The sequence below is a fragment of the Hyperoodon ampullatus genome (genome assembly GCF_949752795.1).
Source record: "Hyperoodon ampullatus genome assembly, chromosome: 2".
Classification (NCBI taxonomy): domain Eukaryota; kingdom Metazoa; phylum Chordata; class Mammalia; order Artiodactyla; family Ziphiidae; genus Hyperoodon; species Hyperoodon ampullatus.
Window position 1 is genome coordinate 177676878 of NC_136915.1, and position 20244 is coordinate 177697121.

Here is a 20244-nt window from a genome sequence, read left to right on the forward strand (position 1 = left end):
TGTCCCCAGGACCTAGCACGGTGCCTGCCCATAGTAAGTGCTCCCTCTTGGCTGGGGAGTGGACCTTGTTCACCTCCTCGCCTGGCCCTCTGCCCTGGACTCACCAGGCTCCTCCATGCCCTTCTGCCCCTGGGGTCACCCTCATCTTGTCCCCGCACCCCGCTCAGATCTGCCCCAGCTCTTCACCCTGTTGGGGTCTCCCCTCCCCCTCTCTTTCTAATCATGCCAATATGTCAAAGACACAGTCAGGTGCCTCCTCCAGGCAGCCTTCCCAACCCTTTTCCTTCCACACTGACTTCTCCCTTCTCTGGGTTCCTTTGCACTTGTAACTCTGGGCAGAGGTGGTGGCTGTGATTGAGCCCCATCACAGGGGGAACAAATAACCCAATGTGGGATTCTTTAGAGAGGAATTGCTTCTATTTTTTCCCTAAACCTTGTGATTCCCCCAAGAAGAGAGGAAGAGGGCGAGGGCAGGAGCCACTGCAGAGAGAGGGCAGCTCAGATGGGAAAACCCCAAAGGACATGCCCAGCAGCCCAGAGGACAAAAGTGTGAGGTGGATGAGGTCAGCCCCAGGGGAACAATCGGCAGTCGTGCCTGGTGTAGCCATAGCCGCAGACACAGAGCCGCCACCCTGGGAATCCCCGCAGGCAAGGGGACGTGGCCCCCCCGCCTGGTGAGGGGCGGGGTCGTTGGCAACCTTGGCTTTCCAGGTCATGTGATAATGAGCTGTCACTGAGATGACCGTCCGTCTTCAGGGTCCACAGGCAGCATCCGTACTTGGTATTTGCTCCAAGGTGTATAGAGTATCCTTTGTTGATCAGATTTATTCAGATGACGAATATGCTAGAGTTTGGCAGGAATGCCACATTCGGAAGAACAGTGCCTCGTTCACCTTCAAGAATACTCCGAGGGAGACCCATCTTATAGAAAGGGTGTGTTTCCCAGGGATGGACGGCAGCCTGTAATTATGCACAAAGGGTTAGGGCCACACACAATAGCATTCAATTTCTCTCTCATTTTCTCACGTGTGCTAGTCATTTTCAGCAGGTTGATAATTCTGTGAATGGCCAGGACCATGTCAGGCTGTGCCGTCTCTTCCAAAATGTCTAGTTCTGAGCACACAATAGACTCTGAGTAATTTTTTGATTGACTAGTCAATAAACAAAAGATGAACATCCTCCTATTTCTATGTGAGGGTTGCATACATATCGATCTAACGTCTGGTCATTTTCTGAGAATTCAGCATTGGCATTACTCTATATCCTCTGTCCCCACAAAATTGTGCTCCATGTAAAGGGAGAAATTAGCTTTTGAAAGGGATTGAGGGGCCTGGGAATTATTCTGAGAGAGAGTGTTAATCAGCTTTGTGACAGAGAGTCAGAGAAGGATGGCTTGGGATGTAGACGGCAAGTTCATGCAAAGCGCAGTGGCAGCTCTGACAAGTTCAAGGCCATGTGGATGAGCAAAGCACAGGGGCCACCTCTGAACAGCCAGTTTCAGGATGCTCTGCCCACCCACCAACCGCTAGAGTGCACCTGGGGCCTCCGCACCACCAGCGACCCTCTCCCAGCTGATGGGATGGCATCCTCTGGAGTAAGACCAAGTCTCTTTCTCTCTCTCTGGGACCCAGGATCTTTGAGGCAATGGGAGTAACCGCCATTTTGCTTCCTGTTAGCAAGGATTTACAGCAAGTCACCCAGGGCTGTTTGCAGCCCTTGCAGGTATGAGCTGAGGGGGCCCTGCAAGGACCCCTTTGCCCCAGAAGCCCACCAACCGTGGAGTAACGTGAGGTCCTCCAGCCGATGCGACACCAGGAGGATACAGAGAGGCACTGAAAACTTGCTTTAACTACCTCTCAGGACTGCTAAGAGCCTGCTCTTCTCCCAGCCTCTCCGTGTCCATCCAGGAAGCGTGCACAAAACATTTCACCCGAGAACAAAGCAAACACCTTGTATTACAGGATCTGCAATATCCCTCCCAGCTCCAGGAAGCTGTGGCTCTAAATTCAAGGCTTAGCTAGGAGATGACGCAGGCCCTTTGCTTCTTTTCCTCCTCTGCCTGCATTTGCTGTTTCATCGTGTTCCTTATCTCCTCTGCCTTATGGGACTGAAAGTAAAGAGAAACTCAAATCCATCATTTTCACAGTTTGTTGGCAGCTCAAATTCACCGTTTTGCAGTTGTTTACAGCTCTTGGGAAAAAAAAATGTGTGTTCGGAAGGGTGATGGAACCACAGCCTGGTAGGAGAGACAACGGTGCGATGGGATAAATACAGGGAAAAGTCCTTGGAAGCACAGACAGGGAGTGACCAGCTGCTCAGGGATGTGAGAGAAAACTGCAGAGGGGCTGGCATTGGACTTGAGTCTTCAGGAAAGATTAGAAGTTTCCCAGCCTTTATCCCTGCTGCTCCATCTGCCAAGACACCAGTCCCTTGGCAATTTCTGTGACTGGCTCCTTTTTTTTTTTTATGTTAAGACTTTATTTTTTTAGAGCAGTTTTAGGTTCATAGCAAAATTGAGGGTATGGTACAAAGATTGCCCATAGACCCCCTGTGCCCACACATGTACAGTCTTCCTCATTATCAACATCGCCCACCAGAGTGGTACAGTGGTTACAATGATGAACCTGTGCGAACACATCATAATCACTGAAAGTCCACAGTTTACACTACGGTCCACTCTCAGTGTTGTACCTTCTTTGGGGTTGGATGGCTGGTTCTTTTCATTCTTTAGCTCTCATTTCAAATGTCACCTTCTTGAACTGAAGCATTCATCAATGGATGAATGGATCAACAAAATGGTGTATCCATACAATGAAATATCATTCAGCCTTAAAAAGGAGGGAAATTCTGATGCATGCTTCAACATGGACAAAGCTTGAGGACATATGCTAAGTGAGATAAGCCAGCCACAAAAGACAAATATTGTATGATTTTAATTCTGTGAGGTACCAAGAGTAGTCAAATTCATAGGCAGAAAGCATAATGGTGGTCATTGGGGCTGGGGGGAGAGAGGACTGGGGAGTTAGTGTTCAATGGATATGGAATTTAGGTCTAGGATGATGAAAAATTCTGGAGATGGAAGGTAATGATAGTTGAATAGCAATGTGAATGTACTTAATGCTACTGAACTATACACTAAAAATGGTTAAAATGGTAAATTTTACGTTAGGTACATTTTTCAATAATAGAAAAAATAGATGCAAGTTAAACAGAGAAAAGGTCACCTCCTCAAAGAGGCCTTCTCTGACCATCAGGTCTTAAGAAGTCTTCCTACTGCAGTTAGTTGGTTACTCTCTGTATCATTGCCTTATTTATTTCCTGCACGTCACTCAGCACAATCTGAAATTATTGTACTTGTTACCTTGTAGGCTTCATGAGGACACAGATCTTGTCTGTTTCCTTCACAGCTATATCATGTTGCTTGTGCCATGCTTGGCACATACTAGATGCTTAAGCATCTAGAAGGAAATACTGAAACCTCTATAAAATGCAAAGTGCAATAAATAAGTCAAAATTATTTATTTCCTGTGGCTCTTCTCGATCTGGAAGGATTCCACATAGTGAGGCTAGTTCAGGACCGAGGACCAGATGTGACCAATTGTTGCTAAAGGCAGCAACAATTTGACTTTGACTGATGTAGGCCTGAAACAGAGCCAAGAAGTACATCGAAAAAGCCTCGTCAGGGCATGTTTCCTTGAGCCTGCTTTTGGCTGAAAGAAACAGAAACGTCAACTCAGAATGGTTTGGACAGTAAAGACCATTGTCCTTATCATCTCCTGTAAAAAGAGATCTCGAGGTAGAGTGCTGCAGGGGTTGGTTAATTCAGTGGCTCATCTATCATCAAGGCCCCTGTTTCTGTCCATACTTCTATTCTGCCCTTTTCAACACATGAGCTTTGCTGTGAGCTCATGATGACTGCCTTAGTTCCCCTGTGCCACACCCAGACACAATAACACAATTACTCTTGTGGAAGAAAAGACACTATCTTTCCTTGTGTCTCTCTTGGGCAAGTGAAGGAATCTTTCACAGAAGCCCCACACAGATTTCCCCTCATGTGTCCTTAGCCAGGACCGCATACTGTGTTCATGCCTAAACCGGTCACAGGCAAGGGGAATGGGACCATCATGACTGGCTTAGACTCATATAGACCCTTGGGATTAAGGATATATCCAGCTTTCCCCAAAGCACATGGCAAGCTCATGGTAGATGCATGAATTAAACTTGACATTAGGAAGATGGAAATGCCTATTGGGAAGGCAGCTAGTAGTGTCTACCTCAGGGTGAAATTAGAGGTTTGAATCCATGTCACAATAGCCATCCTGGCATGGAGGTGGAAGCATGGATCATTCAAGGGGACACTGACTATGGAACACGATGGCAGTCCCCAGGCCCCTGCCCCTTACCCACCAATGACCTTAGCTTATTTGGGATCAAACTGGCTACAAAGGGTTTAATGAAATTAATGCACACCTAGGAACTTGCCTCATCTTGTGATTTCCAAGACAAGTAACAGTCACTCAACCTTCATCCAGCATGAGGTTTGCATTTACACGAGCCTGTGTTCAATTCTTATTCTGAAACTCTTTCATTCTTCGATTCAACATATATTTATTGAGCACCCATTTTGTGTCAGGTATTATACTAGGAACTGGGATATAAGAAATAAAGTGCCTGCCTTCATGGAGCTTACTATCTGGTCTGGGGAGAGAACCAACTAACATATTTTTAAAAATTAATTTCACATATGTACTGATATGTACTAAGGAGAAAATAGAATAATGGGATAGAGAGTGGTGGGACCGTGGTGGGACCCAGGCTACCTGAGCTAGACGATTAGGGAAACTCTCTGAGGAGGTGAGAGATCTGAGTTGTGAAGGAAAAAGCTAGAAGGAAGATTTGGGGGAAGGATATTCCTTGTAAATACATGCTCTTTGTAGCAAGAATAAGATGAACATGTTTACGTCATACCAAGTCATCCCGTGTTACTGGACCATGGAGGGCAAGGGAGAGAGCGGTAGGGATGAGGCAGAAGTTTCAGTAGCCTTGGAGAAACTATTTTATTGGGGGGGTTGAAATCCAAGACTTGGGTTTTGGACATGTTAATTTATCGAGATGGATTAGCCATTTAAGGGGAGATGTAAGAGGTCCAGAACACAGAGCTGTAGACATGAAGCTGGAAATTATCAGCTTATGGATGATATTTGAAATCTGTGTGAGATCACTTAGGGAGAGATTGTAAAAGAGAAGAGAAAGGCTTCTAGACTCACTAGGTGTATGTTTGAGCATGTTATTCAGCTTCTTTGACCTTGATTTTTTTTTTTTTTTTGCAGTACGCGGGCCTCTCACTGTTGTGGCCTCTCCCGTTGCGGAGCACAGGCTCCAGACGCGCAGGCTCAGCGGCCATGGCTCACGGGCCTGGCCGCTCCGCGGCATGTGGGATCCTCCCGGACCGGGGCATGAACCAGTGTCCTCCGCATCGGCAGGTGGACTCTCAACCACTGCGCCACCAGGGAAGCCCTCTGAGCTTGATTTTTTAAAATTAATTAATTAATTTTTAGCATCTTTATTGGAGTATAATTGCTTTACAATGGTGTGTTAGTTTCTGCTTTATAACAAAGTGAATCGGCTATACATATACATATACATATATCCCCATATCTCTTCCCTCTTGCGTCTCCCTCCCTCCCACCCTTTGAGCTTGATTTTGAACTTGTCTATAAAGTGAGTTTTATCGTACCTACCTTGCAGAGTTGTTATAAGAATTAAGTTAGATAATGTATGTGAAAGCACCTGGCACAAGGCTTGGTAGAGTCTAAAAAAATGTTTTTTTCTTCACGCTGAGTATCCTCGTCCCATTTTTTTTAGATAATACAGGTATGTATGTGAATCATTAAAATTGGATCTAGGTAAAGTGAGCATCCAGGATTTGACATTCCTTTTTCTGACTGATCAACTTTCAAAAAGTTATTCTTAGGCACTGGTGGATAGATGAGGAAGGAGTTCTATCATATTTTTCTGCTAAAAGAGAGCCCAGATTTCCTTAGATGGGTGAGGGAGGATTGGTGAAAGAAGAGCTGCAGGTATGGGAGAGGAAGGAGAATGAGAAAAAAGTATTTCAGACAGCATATAACGGAACAGTGATGGAAAGGCTCAAGATTTCAAACCTTTGTCTTTAGGAGATGGTGTCACGGCCCAGAAATAGACACATCGGATGAGGAGTTAGTCTGGGGTGAACATAGAAGTGATGGTGAGCTTAGTTTTGGCCAGGTTGAGTGTGAGCTCCAGAGAGGGCAACCTGGAGGAGACAGCAAGCAGACAGCAAGCATTTAGGGAATTTTTGTAGCACAGGAGAGAGGCTGGACCTGGAGCTACAGGTTTAGGGGGCCTTGCATGGAGATGACTGAAGCCTTGAAAATGGTGAGGTTATGGACAAAGTCTAGGGTGAAACCCTTCTCCAAAGAGCTCTTTTACTGCTGTTTGGCTTCCCTGTTTGATTGCAAACTTAACTGCTCTTCCACTTTCTCAAAGGTGACTTGGGAAATTGCCTCTCTCAGCTTCAGTTTCCTCAACTCTCAAATGGGACTAATAATACCTACCACATAGACGGTTGGGAGGACGAAAAGAGATCATCTCCTGGAGCGATTAGCATCGTGCCTGGAACGAGGCAGGTACACAATGAACACTGAATGTCGCCTTGACGTTATTTATTTGATTCAAAACTAAGAAGTGTTCTTGCATACCTGCCAGGTGTATAAGCACTTCCTGTTCACTCAGGGTATGTGACAGTGGGGTGGAGGGGTTGAGGTGGGGACTCTAGTCCTATAACTTCCTCCTGTCCAACCCTGAGGTCACTTCCTAACTAAGCTTGGGAGAACTGCCCCGTTCCTGGTTTATATCTGTCCCTCCCACATAGGAGGGGAATGGTAGATTGCTGCAGATTCAACTGAAAATAGTCTTTTCCAGTTGCCACAGCCCACATACTGCTCTGAAGCCCGTCTCTAGCACAGATATCCAGGTCTCTTTGCTCCTGGCGGGACTGCCCCAGCTGGACACATGGGCGGTTGTCAGAGGGCTGGCGGGCCCTTGAACAAAAGAGAGAAGCAGCAGGGACTCATCTTTCTTGGAAACCAGCCTTAGGCAGTCCAGGATCCCACAGTCTTCCCACATTCTTTGCTTTTTCTGCTGGGATTTGAGGTCACCCCCTCCCCTCAGGAGACACCCACGTGGATCTGACCATTGTGATTTGCTCTTCCCTAGTCTGTGCTCCCAGGGAGGGGAGGGGAAGAAGAGTTTAATTAGGTCTCTGAGTTTCCTGATGCCAGCAAGAGTGCCCTCAGGTTGTGTGATGTGTGAGTGAGTGGCTTTGGGCTAGTTTCGAATTATTTTTAGGACTATAAGAAATCAGCTCTGAGACCTGAGTCATGAGCAGGCTTGCAGGAATGTGTGGACATGGAGCTCTTGGCCCCTGGCATGAAGGGGAAGGAGGGTCTTGCCTTGACCTTGCAGCTTTTCCCTCTCAGAAGCCGAGCAGAGAACCCTACGGGGCACTCAGGGTGTACAGGTTATGCGTCCTTTTAGAAATGCAGCCCTCCTCACCCCACGCCCATCCCATTTCCCCACCAATTTTTTCTAAGCTATTTTGAAACAGCCATGAAAAGGTTTAGAACTGGTTTAAATTCAGGTAACAGTGATGATTCTCTGTTTGCCAAGACCTGGGAAGCCAGCTGTGCCCTTAAAGCCAAGGAGAAGACTGGATTTAGCTATTGCTGGGAAAATAGCAACTATTTCTCCCACAATCCTGGTTTGGCAACATACAAACATGCCTTCAGAGATCTCAAAGGAAAACTCAGATTAAAAAAAAATAAATTTTGACCTAACTTCAATTTACAGAGCAGGTACAAGGCTAGGACAAAGGATTTCACTCAAATAAGGCAGACCTCAAAAATATTGCAGGTTTGGTTCCAGAAAAAAGAATATCAAAGAAAGCGAGACACTCTAATTTTTGTTGCTTCTTAGTGCACATCAAAATTATGTTTACACTATAGTCTATTAAGTGTGCAATAGCATGACTAAGAGAGCATATATAACTTAATTAAAAATACTTTATTGTTAAGAATGCTAACCATCACCTGAGCCTTCATAATCTTCTTGCAATAGTAACATTAAAGATCACTGATCACAATCACCGTAACGAATATAATAATGATGAAAAAGTTTGAAATACTGCGAGAATTACTATAACGTGACACAGAGACATGAAGAGAGCAAATGTTGTTAGAAAAATGGCGCCGATAGACTTGCCTGATGCAGAGTTGCCACAAAACTTCAATGTGTAAAAAACACAATATCTATGAAGTCCAGTAAAGCCCAATACGCAAGGTCTGCCTGTACCCCAAGTGTTAACATTCTACTATATTGGTTTTATCATTTTCTCTCTCACCACATGTACTGATACAGGGTAAGACTGAAACAATACTGTTCCCTAATCTGCAGACTTTATTCAGTTGTCATCAATTTGCCTATAAAGTCCTTTATAGCAAAAGAAAACCCAGGACTATATTATTCAGTTGTTGTGTCACTTTAGTCTGCTTTACTTTTTTTTTTTTTAATTAATTAATTTATTTATTTATGGCTGTGCTGGGTCTTTGTTGCTGTGCGTGGCTTCCTCTAGTATTGGTGAGCGGGGGCTACTCTTCGTTGTGGTGCACGGGCTTCTCATTGCGGTGGCTTCTCTTGTTGTGGAGCACGGGCTCTAGGTGCGTGGTTTTCAGTAGCTGTGGCTCGCGGGCTCTAGAGCTCAGGCTCAGTAGTTGTGGCACACACGGGCTTAGTTGCTCCGTGGCATGTGGGATCTTCCCGGACCAGGGCTTGAACCCGTGTCTCCTGCATTGGCAGGTGGATTCTTAACCACTGCGCCACCAGGGAAGCCCGTCTGCTTTACTTTTGAACAGTTATTGAGTATCTCTTTGCATTCATGATATTGACATTTTTTCATAGTGCAGACGTTTGTAGAACGACCCTTCCTTCGGGTTTGTCTGATGTTTCTTTGTGATCGCATTCAGGTCGTACGTATGCTCTGGGCAGTAACACCAAAGCTGTGGTGCTGGGTTTTTCTCAGGGCACCGTATCAGGAGGCCTGTGCTGCTGTCTCTTTGTTTCATCACCAGTGATGTTAGCTTTGATCAGTTGGTTAAGGGGGGATAGGCCAGATTTCTCCACAGTAAAGTGACTTAATTTTCCCTTCTGTAAGGTTACTTTGTAATTAATAAGAATCCTGGGGGGAGATACTTTGAGTTGGTCTATATACTCCTCTAAATTTCACCCACTAATTTCAGCATCCATTGATGATTCTGGCCTGAATCTATCGTTATGATGATGGTTGCCAGGTGCTGGTTTTCTAAATCCATTATTCCTTTTACATTTATTTGTTAGTTTTCTACTGTAAGGAAGAACTTTCTCACGTATCTATCTATCTATCTATCTATCTATCTATCTATCTATCTATCTATCTACCTATCTATCATCTCAGTTTTTAAAAGCAAAACAGCATGTTAACTAAAAAACCCCAATGTATTCCCACAGTGGGCGTCCTTCCTTGAGCCCTCACTGACGCAAACGTGTCCAGGCCGGTCTGGTGAGCTGGGGGCCGGCAGGAGTCAGCTCACAAGAACGGAACTGCACTGGGGCTCTGAGTGTGATGGAGGATTCGTGCTGGCCTCTGATAAGGGGCAGGGTGTCGAGGGCAGCAGGCAGGGATTGAAGCAACTGTCCTGTGTGAGACACCATGAACCTAAGAATGGGAACGGCAGGCATGTGTGTCCCTAGGACAAAGCAGGGCTCACAGTGGGGGACAGGGGAGTTTCATATTCTGGGCACACGGCCCCCTGTGCTGTAGGACCATACAACCTGGCAGCAGTGGCTGTGTCGGAAGATGGGGACACTGGGGTCTCACTTGGGTAGCACCAGTGACTCTCACGCGGGCTTTCGGGAGGACGGGAGCGGGACAGAGTCAGAACATGGCCCACAAGCCTGACGGTGGGGAGGGGCACCTACTCTGGGTACTTCCAGAGGCAACTTTGTGGGAGTCCAAGGTCTTATATGAGCAGGTCAAGACAAAAGCGAGTTCAATGTCAGAGGCCGGAGAAGCCATGGGACACTAGAGTTCCAATCCACACAGCACTTTCAGCCTGGCCAACAGTCCCTGAAAAATGATACTCAGTTGCACTAGGGGCGGGGCTTGCTTGGATTCAGAGCAAACCAAACTGATGAGCTGCTCCGTCTGCCAGCCTCCCATGCTTGTCAGCACAGCTTGGTTGTCTCCTTCTCATTCATGGCTGCTTCCCTGGGTTCTGGATGGCAGAGGACCGGTCCTCCTCCTCCAGAATTATGTATACCCGAGGGGACTAACTCGGAACGAGGCACTGGCAAAGGGGGACGAATGCATGAAAGAACAGCACCCAAGAACGATGTAAAATGAGGAGACGTGGCAGCACAAGGGAAGAAGCTTCACCACATCCACCAATTAGCTCCCCAGGAAATACTCAATCTTTCATTTAATTGAAGACCAGACCATTATTATCTCTGGCACGAGAAGGAGTTATCCTAAAGAAAATGTACAGTGGTATTATCAGCGACTCAGAAATAAATTACACTTTGGTTCAGTTTAATTTAGTTTCCTAAATTACACTTTGGTTCTATTTGGGTATCATATCAAATCAGGCCATGTGCACCTGTCTGTGAGAGTGAAGAAATGCTACGTGAGAAAGCCTTAATTTGAAATGCTGGGTGCCTTGTCCACTGTGTACACTTTAGCAGTTTTCACTTGGAAGTTGATGGTGATGCAGTGTTTCCTACAATACGGTCTTTACATCAGGCTTTCGAAGAAATCTTTTTGAAGGTTTACAATGAGGGACACCTCGAATGTTACTTCTGAAGTGATTTTTGGGAAGCTTTGAGATAAGCCAATCTGCACTCCTACAGCTGGGCTGGAGGATGCCCCCAGGGCCTCAGACTCCTGCCTGGTCACCAGAGGCTACCTGATCTGGTCCCTCTTTTCAGGGTGGTGATGGGCACAGTTGTCTGATCACCTGCCCTTGGAAGCTGTGTGTGTGATGGCCTCTGAGCTCCCCTGTGCGGAGGTCATCCCTCCTGGATCAGGGAGTCACGTGGAGTCACAGAACAGCTGTCAGAGCTTGACCCGGCCAGCAGGGACCTTCCCACAGAGTTATTACAATTCAGTTTCAGTAAATATTTAATGGCAGTCAGTACCAGAACAGAAGCTCTGGGATGAGAGTTCAGGAAGTACAAACAGGACCTGCCTTCAAGAGATGGACAACCTAGTTGAGATTCAAGTAACATTTATTGAGGAAAAATGGGAGAGAGTGAACAGAGCTTGGGGCTGGAACCACCGGGTTTTGTGTTTGTGTTTTGATCTTGTCGCTTATGGGTTTCAGGCACCCAGTAGGACCTTTCAGGGCCTCCATCCACACGGAGCTTCCGTGTCTCCATCATACATGGAGAATAACCATTCTTACCGCATGGGTTTCTTGTAAAGATTCATGGGAGACTAGACAAAAAGCACTCAGCATGGTGTCTGGCCCAGAATAAGAGCTCAGTAAACAATAGCTGGTTTTTTGAGGGCTTTCACATGCTGGGCACGTTTACCTATGTGGCCTCCCACACCCCGCTGAGCAGGGTGTTATTATCATGCCCCATTTACAGATATAGAAACTCAAGGCCAGAGAGGCCAAGGGCTTGCTTTTAGTTAGCGGTTCATCAGCGGTAGGGCTGTACTTGACGGCCCACCTCCTGGCACCTGACTTGACGCCATCCTCACTCTGACACGACTGGCCCTTGCGGTGTCATGATCATCTATGGAGAAGAAATACTCTGGCATCTTCTCAGCAAACATACCACTAATAACCATGATCTCTTACCTTTGTATAATCCCTTTAACTTTCCAAAGTGCTTTCACATCTAGTATCATTGGACCTCCTCCACTCCAAAAAGGAGTCTTCTCTGTTCAACTTGCAAAATCAACTTCTGCCAGGACTTGTTCTGCCTGAAAGACTGAAGCATGGCAGAATAAATGTTCTGGACCGTGTCTTTTCCAGCCTGGGCAGCGGATAGGGTGGCTTTCTTTCTGGGCTGCAAAGGCTCTGTTTTTATTTTGGGCTTTTGTGCAGCACCCCTAACCCAGCCCGCCCCACTTCAAGCTTCTTCCTGCTTTACGTCATGAACTAGGGGAGTGTTTCCTATTTTCTTCAATACTTTGAAAGCCTCAGACTCATCTTGGGATGAAGCAGAAGTCACATTGGTAGGATGCTTGGACCAATCTCTTGTCCTTACATCCCTTGGAATACACACATGTGCACATGTGTGTACACCTGCCGCTTCCCAACTGTCCTAATGAATAAGGCTCAGTGAACACGAATTGATGAAGCTCCACAGAAGTCTGTCAGTTCATGTTTATGGCTCCCTTCTAGGAGCTCAAATGTTGATTATCCACGTGTCTCATCTCCATCTCCTTCAACTTGGCTCAGGGGTGCTCCCATTAATATCTTATAGTCACTAGACACATTATCTTCCTTCTCTTTGAGTGAAGTTATTTTTCAAACACTAAGCACAAATAATCATTCAAGAAACACTTTGCAAAAACAGCATTTATGAAAACCATACAATTCAAAATCTATTTTAGAAGCTTTTACAAAAAGCAGGAAATTTAGCGGTGGAAGCAGGTGCTGCATTCTTTTCATGATAAATGGCGGTGCCTGCCCGGGCGAGAGTGGGGTGGGAGGCTGCCTGACTAGTCCCGGATAGAGTGGTACCAGAAGGTTTTCCAAACACAGCCTCCAAACCAAAATGCCCTTAGACTCAAGCAGCTCTGACCATAAAGGTAAGAATGAGAGGTGTGTTTTGCTGGTCTGAGATTTGTAAGAAGTGCAGTCAAGTAAGCAGTTGATTTAGTATCTCACTCCCTCCCCTTGCAGAATTTACCATTTGACATTTGGTGCCTGTGACCTCAGCAGGAGTTCCAATGACAAAATAACCCCTGTGTTGACTGAAGAGGCCATATCTGGGGTCTGGAGTGTCCCCGAAGTGTCTTTGAAGGAAATGTCTTGAAATCAAAAGCCATCTGCTATGGGAAAACTCTGTTTTTTGTGTTTTACCCCCAGGAATCACTAGGTTCCTAGTGGAGGAGTCCAGGAAGAAGAACAAGACTGACAACAACCATAGCTATCACTTTCCAGAACTTCCTGAGCCACAGACTTCACATACATTATCTTGTTCATCTCATAGCAATCCAGTGAGGTGGGGATCATTCTTATGCCCATTTTCCACTGGGGGAAACTGAGTCTCACAGTGGTTACATCCCACGTGGACAGTCTGTCAGCTGGTGAGTGGCAGAGCCAGCATTTAAACCCCACACCGTTTGGTTTGATTCTACATCCCATGCTTTACCTCCTTACTTCACACTGCATTCCTGGACCCCTTCCAGCCATTAGCCCCCCCACCCAAGGGGAGCCACACTCCTGACTTCCATAGCAGAGGTTAGTCCTTCTGTATTTGTACTTTATGTAAATGGAATCATGCAGTGTGTGCTCTTTGGTGTCTGGCTTCTTTCACTCAACATTAAGTTTGTGAGATTCACCCATGTTGTTGAGTATGGTTGTTGATCATTGGTATGCTCTTGGCCGTACAGAATTCCATTGTGTGACTATGCTTCAGTTTATGTATCCATTCTATTATTGATGGACTTTGAATTGTTTCTTTTTCTTGGCTATTACACAAAGCTGTATTATGCATATATAAACTTTTAAGGTTGTAGATAAAAGAATCTATATAGACAACCATATCACCTGTGGATGATGAGAATTTTTCGGGGTTTTTTCCGCTTTCCAAACTTTATATGTTTTCTTTCTTTTCCTTTTTCTTCCTGATTTTAAAAGCCTTCACTGTTCCACCATTAAAAATAATTTTGTGTAGGTTTTGGTTAGACTCCCCTTATCAGATTAAGGAAATCCCTTTCGATTCTGAGCTAGTTAACTTTTTTTTTGCAGTATGTGGGCCTCTCACTGTTGTGGCCTCTCCCGTTGTGGAGCACAGGCTCCGGACGCACAGGCTCAACGGCCATGGCTCATGGGCCCAGCCGCTCTGCGGCACGTGGGATCTTCCCGGACCGGGGCACGAACCTATGTACCCTGCATCGGCAGGCGGACTCTCAACCACTGCGCCACCAGGGAAGCCCCTGAGCTAGTTAATTTTTAAAATCATAAATAGATGTTTTGAATGTCATCGAATGTGTTTTCTCTGTCTTTTGAAATAACCATATTGTTTTGTTCTTGTAATGCTAATGGGGTGAAAGATAATTACAGATTTTCTGAAGTTAAACCTTACATTCCTGGAATAAACTCAGCTGAGTCATGATGTGTTATTTTTTTTCATAAACTGCAGGATTTATTTTGCTAATATTTGTGTAGGATTATTGTCTTTATGTTCCTAAATGAAGTTTCCCTATGATTTTTCTTTATTATATTTTTCCAGTTTTAGCATCAAAGGTAGAGTGGACTCATAGACTGAATTAGGGAATATTCCTTTTCTTTTTTCCTCAAAGAATTTGCATAATATTAGAATGATATATTCCATGAACACTTGGTAGAATTTACCTGTAAAATCATCTGTGCCTGGTGATTATTTGTAGGAAAATTAAACAATTGATTCACTTGTTTTGATGGTTATGAGCTATTTCTATTTGAGTTGGTTATTTTTAAAAGAATGTGTTCATTTCTTCTAAGTTAATGCATCTTTATGCACTTTTGGCATGTAGTTTTTTATAGTACTCTCTTATCTTCTTAGTCTCTGATGGATCTCTCATTATATCCCTTTTTATTTTTAATATTATTTGTGCATTTCTCTTTCTTGCACAATTCTGCTAGAGGCTTGCCTATTTTATTCACGTTTTCTAAGAACCAACTTTTGTGTTTTGTAAATCTTTGTTTTCTATTTCATTAATTTCGACACCTAAAGTTATCTTTCTTTAAATTTATTCTGTTGTTCTTTTTCTAATTTCTTAGTTGGGTACTTAGCTCATTAATTTTCAGCCTTTCCTCTCTTGTAAGAATAAGCATTTAAGTCTCTACATTTTTCTCATAGTATCTTTTTTACTGCATTCCAGAATCCTTGGTATGTTGTATTTTCATTATTGTTTAGTTCTAAATATATTTAAATTTCTTGGGTTTTTTAATCCAAAAGGTATTTAAAAGTGAGATTTAAAAGTTCTAAGCTATGTTTTTGAAGTCTAAATTATTTGAACTGTGGTTGGAAAACTTGGTCCATATGATAAGGGATATTTGAACATTTTAACCTTTCTTCTATTCCATGGTTAGTCTTTGTAAATATTGTCATATGGAATCTATATGTTTGATAAATGAAACGATAATTGCATTTCTATATTTTTAATAATTTTTGTCCTATCAATAAATAAAAGACTTACCTTGAACATTGCCCACTGTGATGATGAGTTTAATTTCCCTATGTATTCTATCAATTTTGCATTACATGTAACATAAGACTTTTTAGAACTGTTTTATCTTCCAGATGCGTAAAACATTTGTTATTGCATAGAGGCCCTATCTATATAACGCTTTTCTGTATTAAAGCCTGTCCCCTGTGAATAGCACATGGCTGAATGTTTTAAAATATCTAGTGTGACTATCTCGGTCCATTGTGTGGTGAGTTTAGTCCTGTTTCATTAACATGATGCCAGATTTGTTTGTCTTTCCACTATGCTGTTACCTTCTGCTCCTATTTATTTTTCCCTCTGCATATTTTTCTCTTCTTGACTATTAAAACTTTCCATTTTTATTGGCTTTCTCATTCCATTTTTCCTTCTACTCGTTTGAAAGTGATGCTGTACTCTCTTTCTGTTCTCTGATGGTTACCTTTGAAATTATACCATGCAAAACTACTAAACACTAACAATAGTACCTCAACCCTCCTAGCAAATCACACAACAATTTCCTCTTTCAACTTTTATACTATTATCCTGAGTATTTTCATTTTGTCTTCTTAAACATTTTTATTTTTATAAGTTAGACATGGAAATTAGATGTTAATATTAATTTATGGACAATATTAATATTTGCCTACTTTACTTTTTTGTAACTCAGACTTTTCTTCCAAGATTATTTCTCTTCTTCCTGGAATGCATATTTTAAAGTTCTTCTGGCTTAGGTCTATTGGTAGTAGACTTGGTATCTGTTTCTTTAAAAATGTTTTTATTTCACTCTCATGAGTGGAGGTATTTTTGCTGGGTGGACAATTCTAGGATGACTGGGATGTGATTTTCCCTCACCATTTAGAAGATTTGAAATCTTGGCTTTGGTTTTTGCTGTTGAGAAAATTGCTGTCAGTCTGTCATTCCTTTGAAGGTGGTACATTTTCTTTTTTAATGCTTTTAAGATCTTCAGTTTGCTTTTGGTACCTGGCATGTTGTCTTCAATATGTCCATGTTTGGATTTACTTTTTCTTTGTCTTGTTGGGTAACTGCCATGATTACTGTGTCCTCGTACTCAGGTACAACAGTTTTATAAAATTACCTTTAAATTCGCCCTCTTACCTGTCTTCTCTACTCCTTCCTCCTGGACTCTGATGTGATATTGGAACTTCTTACTCTATCTTCCTTATCTCTTTTTTTCTCTCTTGCACTTTACATGTTGTTTCTTTGCTCTACTTTCTAGAAAATTTCTACAGATCTATCTTCAAGTTCACCAATTCACTCCTCAATTGTGTTTAATATGCTATTACCCCACTCCCTGAATTTTTTTAATAACTAAAACTATATATGTCATTTCAAAAAGCTCTATGTCTTTTTCAAATCTCCTTCATCATATTTGCCATTCCCTTCTGCTTGCTCATCTTTATGATCCCATCTTTTTCTTTAAACATTTTATATATGGTTATTCCCTATTCTGATTCTGAGAATTCTAATATTTCAAATCCATATGCATCCTAATCTGTTTTATTTCTGCTGATCATCGCTCATTATGATTTATGTTCTTGTGTGATGACCTATGGGGCTCACATTTGGCTGTTCTTGATCTGTGGAAAACAGAATAAGATGCTTGTCTCCAGAGTGGTTTCTTCTGCCAGGATCAGGAACACTGATGACCTGGACCCATGTCATCCCCTTCCATAGTCCCTGGACTAAACTGAATCTCAGAGTCAGCTTCTCCCTCTTGACATACTGTTATTTGGAATTGTCCTCAGAGCAACTCTGCCTGTATGTCCTCAAAGCAGCTCTCCAATACTAACTACTCAGCTCTCTGACTGTGTGTGTGTTTGTGTGTGTGTGTGTGTGTGTGTGTGTTGTCCCCATGGAGGTCTCCCTTATTTCCAATCCCAGCAATGCAAAGAAGTGGTATTTTATGAAAGATATACCTTTTCTGAAACAGGAGGACCCTCAAGATCACTAGTCTCCCACATTATGAGAAGTAGAAATTTGGGACTGTTTTTGCATTAATAAAATAGAGAGGGAGTATGAGAGTTCAGGGAGAGATGGAAACATTTCATTGCCATTTAAGCAACCCTAAGTAAATCCTAGTTATTGTTTGTGGCATATAATTCCCTAAATCTCATCATTCTGTCATTGCTTTCTGGCTACCTCATGTGTATGAAGCTTGCTTCCTGAGTTCCAAGGGCTAGCCAATATCCTCTCTGCTATTTAGCATCTTGAGAGCACCCTTGCCCACTTCACCTCATTTTATAATGCTCGCAAGAGGCCTGACTTGCAGACTGGATGGAGTATAATGCTGTATGCTATGAGACTATAACAGATAGAGACAGGTCCAAGGGAAAGGCTTGGGTCCCAAATTGGTCCGATCCAAGTCTTTCTTAGAATTTTCCATATTGGAGGCAGAGAAGTCTCTCTTCTTGGATTGCAAATAAGAAACACGTAAGACTAAGGCTGTTGGTGGCCATCTTCCATGTCACATAGGGAGAGTCAATCTGTAGCCTTGATTAACACATGGGTCTGTTTCTGAGCTGAGCTTAAGAGGACATGTACACACTGCTATATTTAAAATAGATAACCAACAAAGACTTACTGTATAGCACAGGGAACTCTGCTCAGTATTCTGTAATAATCTAAATGAGAAAAGAACTTGAAAAACAATAGATACATGTATATGTATAACTGAATCACTTTGTTGTACACCTGAAACTAACACAATGCTGTTAATCAACTATACTCCAATATAAAATAAAAAGTTAAAAAAGAAGACATTTACAAAATGATTATAAAGAAGGGGGGGTGAATAGTTCCTGGCAGCTCATACTCTCAGACGGTTGCAGGAGGACTCCGTTGCTGTGCCATGACAGGCTTCTATCCCTTTACCACCTTCAAGGCAGTGAAAGGGCGTGGTTTTAAGCAATTGCCATCATCCACCCAGTATAAGTGTCAATTACGCTAATGGAGAAAATAAGATTCAGAACCTTTTGAAGTGGTCCTTCCTCCCCTTTTGAGAATTAGCTCACCTCTACTTGTGAGCTCACCTCTACTCAAAAATGTAAGCTTTCCAGTAAATCTGACCCCCTACTTCCTGTGAGTCTGAACATCTGCAACATCAAAGTGAAACAATCACTCCTTTAAAAGCACAGAAAAATTAACTGGAAATAGAATGGTGCTGGTTTCATGTGCTATGAGAAAGGGAAATGGGTCTGATTGTAACTAGATATAGTATTGGAAAATAGCCAGAACCTTCTGATTTTTAAAAAGGCAAAATCAAATTGGCAAGTGTTTGGTGTCTCAAAAAATAATTTAAAAAAAGTCCAGGGCTTCCCTGGTGGTGCAGTGGTTGAGAGTCCACCTGCCGATGCAGGGTACACGGGTTCGTGCCCTGATCTGGGAAGATCCCACATGCTGCGGAGTGGCTGGGCCCGTGAGCCATGGCCACTGAGCCTGCGTGTCCAGAGCCTGTGCTCCACAACGGGAGAGGCCACAACAGTGAGAGGTCTGCATACCAAAAAAAAAAAAAAAAAAAAAAGTCCATTATTATATTTTTTAAATTTATTTTGCTTTATAACAAATTTAATCAGTTATACATATACATATGTTCCCATATCCCCTCCCTTTTGCGTCTCCCTCCCACCCTCCCTATCCCACCCCTCCAGGCGGTCACAAAGCACCAAGCTGATCTCCCTGTGCTATGCGGCTGCTTCCCACTAGCTATCTACCTTACGTTTGGTAGTGTATATATGTCCATGCCGCTCTTTCACTTTGTCACAGCTTACCCTTCCCCCTCCCCATATCCTCAAGTCCATTCTCTAGTAGGTCTGTGTCTTTATTCTTGTCTTACCCCTATGTTCTTCATGACATTTTTTTTTCTTACATTCCATATATATGTGTCAGCATACAGTAGTTGTCTTTCTCTTTCTGACTTACTTCACTCTGTATGACAGACTCTAGGTCCATCCACCTCATTACAAATAGCTCAATTTCATTTCTTTTTATGGCTGAGTAATATTCCATTGTATATATGTGCCACATCTTCTTTACCCATTCATCCGATGATGGACACTTAGGTTGTTTCCATCTCCGGGCTATTGTAAATAGGGCTGCTATGAACATTTTGGTACATGTCTCTTTTTGAATTATGGTTTTCTCAGGGTATATGCCCAGTAGTGGGATTGCTGGGTCATATGGTAGTTCTATTTGTAGTTTTTTAAGGAACCTCCATACCGTTCTCCATAGTGGCTGTACCAATTCACATTCCCACCAGCAGTGCAAGAGTGTTCCCTTTTTTCCACACCCTCTCCAGCATTTATTGTTTCTAGATTTTTTGATGATGGCCATTCTGACTGGTGTGAGATGATATCTCATTGTAGTTTTGATTTGCATTTCTCTAATGAGTAAAGATGTTGAGCATCCTTTCATGTGTTTGTTGGCAGTCTGTATATCTTCTGTGGAGAAATGTCTATTTAGGTCTTCTGCCCATTTTTGGATTGGGCTGTTTGTTTTTTTGTTATTGAGCTGCATGAGCTGCTTATAAATTTTGGAGATTAATCCTTTGTCAGTTGCTTCATTTGCAAATATTTTCTCCCATTCTGAGGGTTGTCTTTTGGTCTTGTTTATGGTTTCCTTTGCTGTGCAAAAGCTTTTAAGTTTCATTAGGTCCCATGTGTTTATTTTTGTCTTTATTTCCATTTCTCTAGGAGGTGGGTCAAAAAGGATCTTGCTGTGATTTA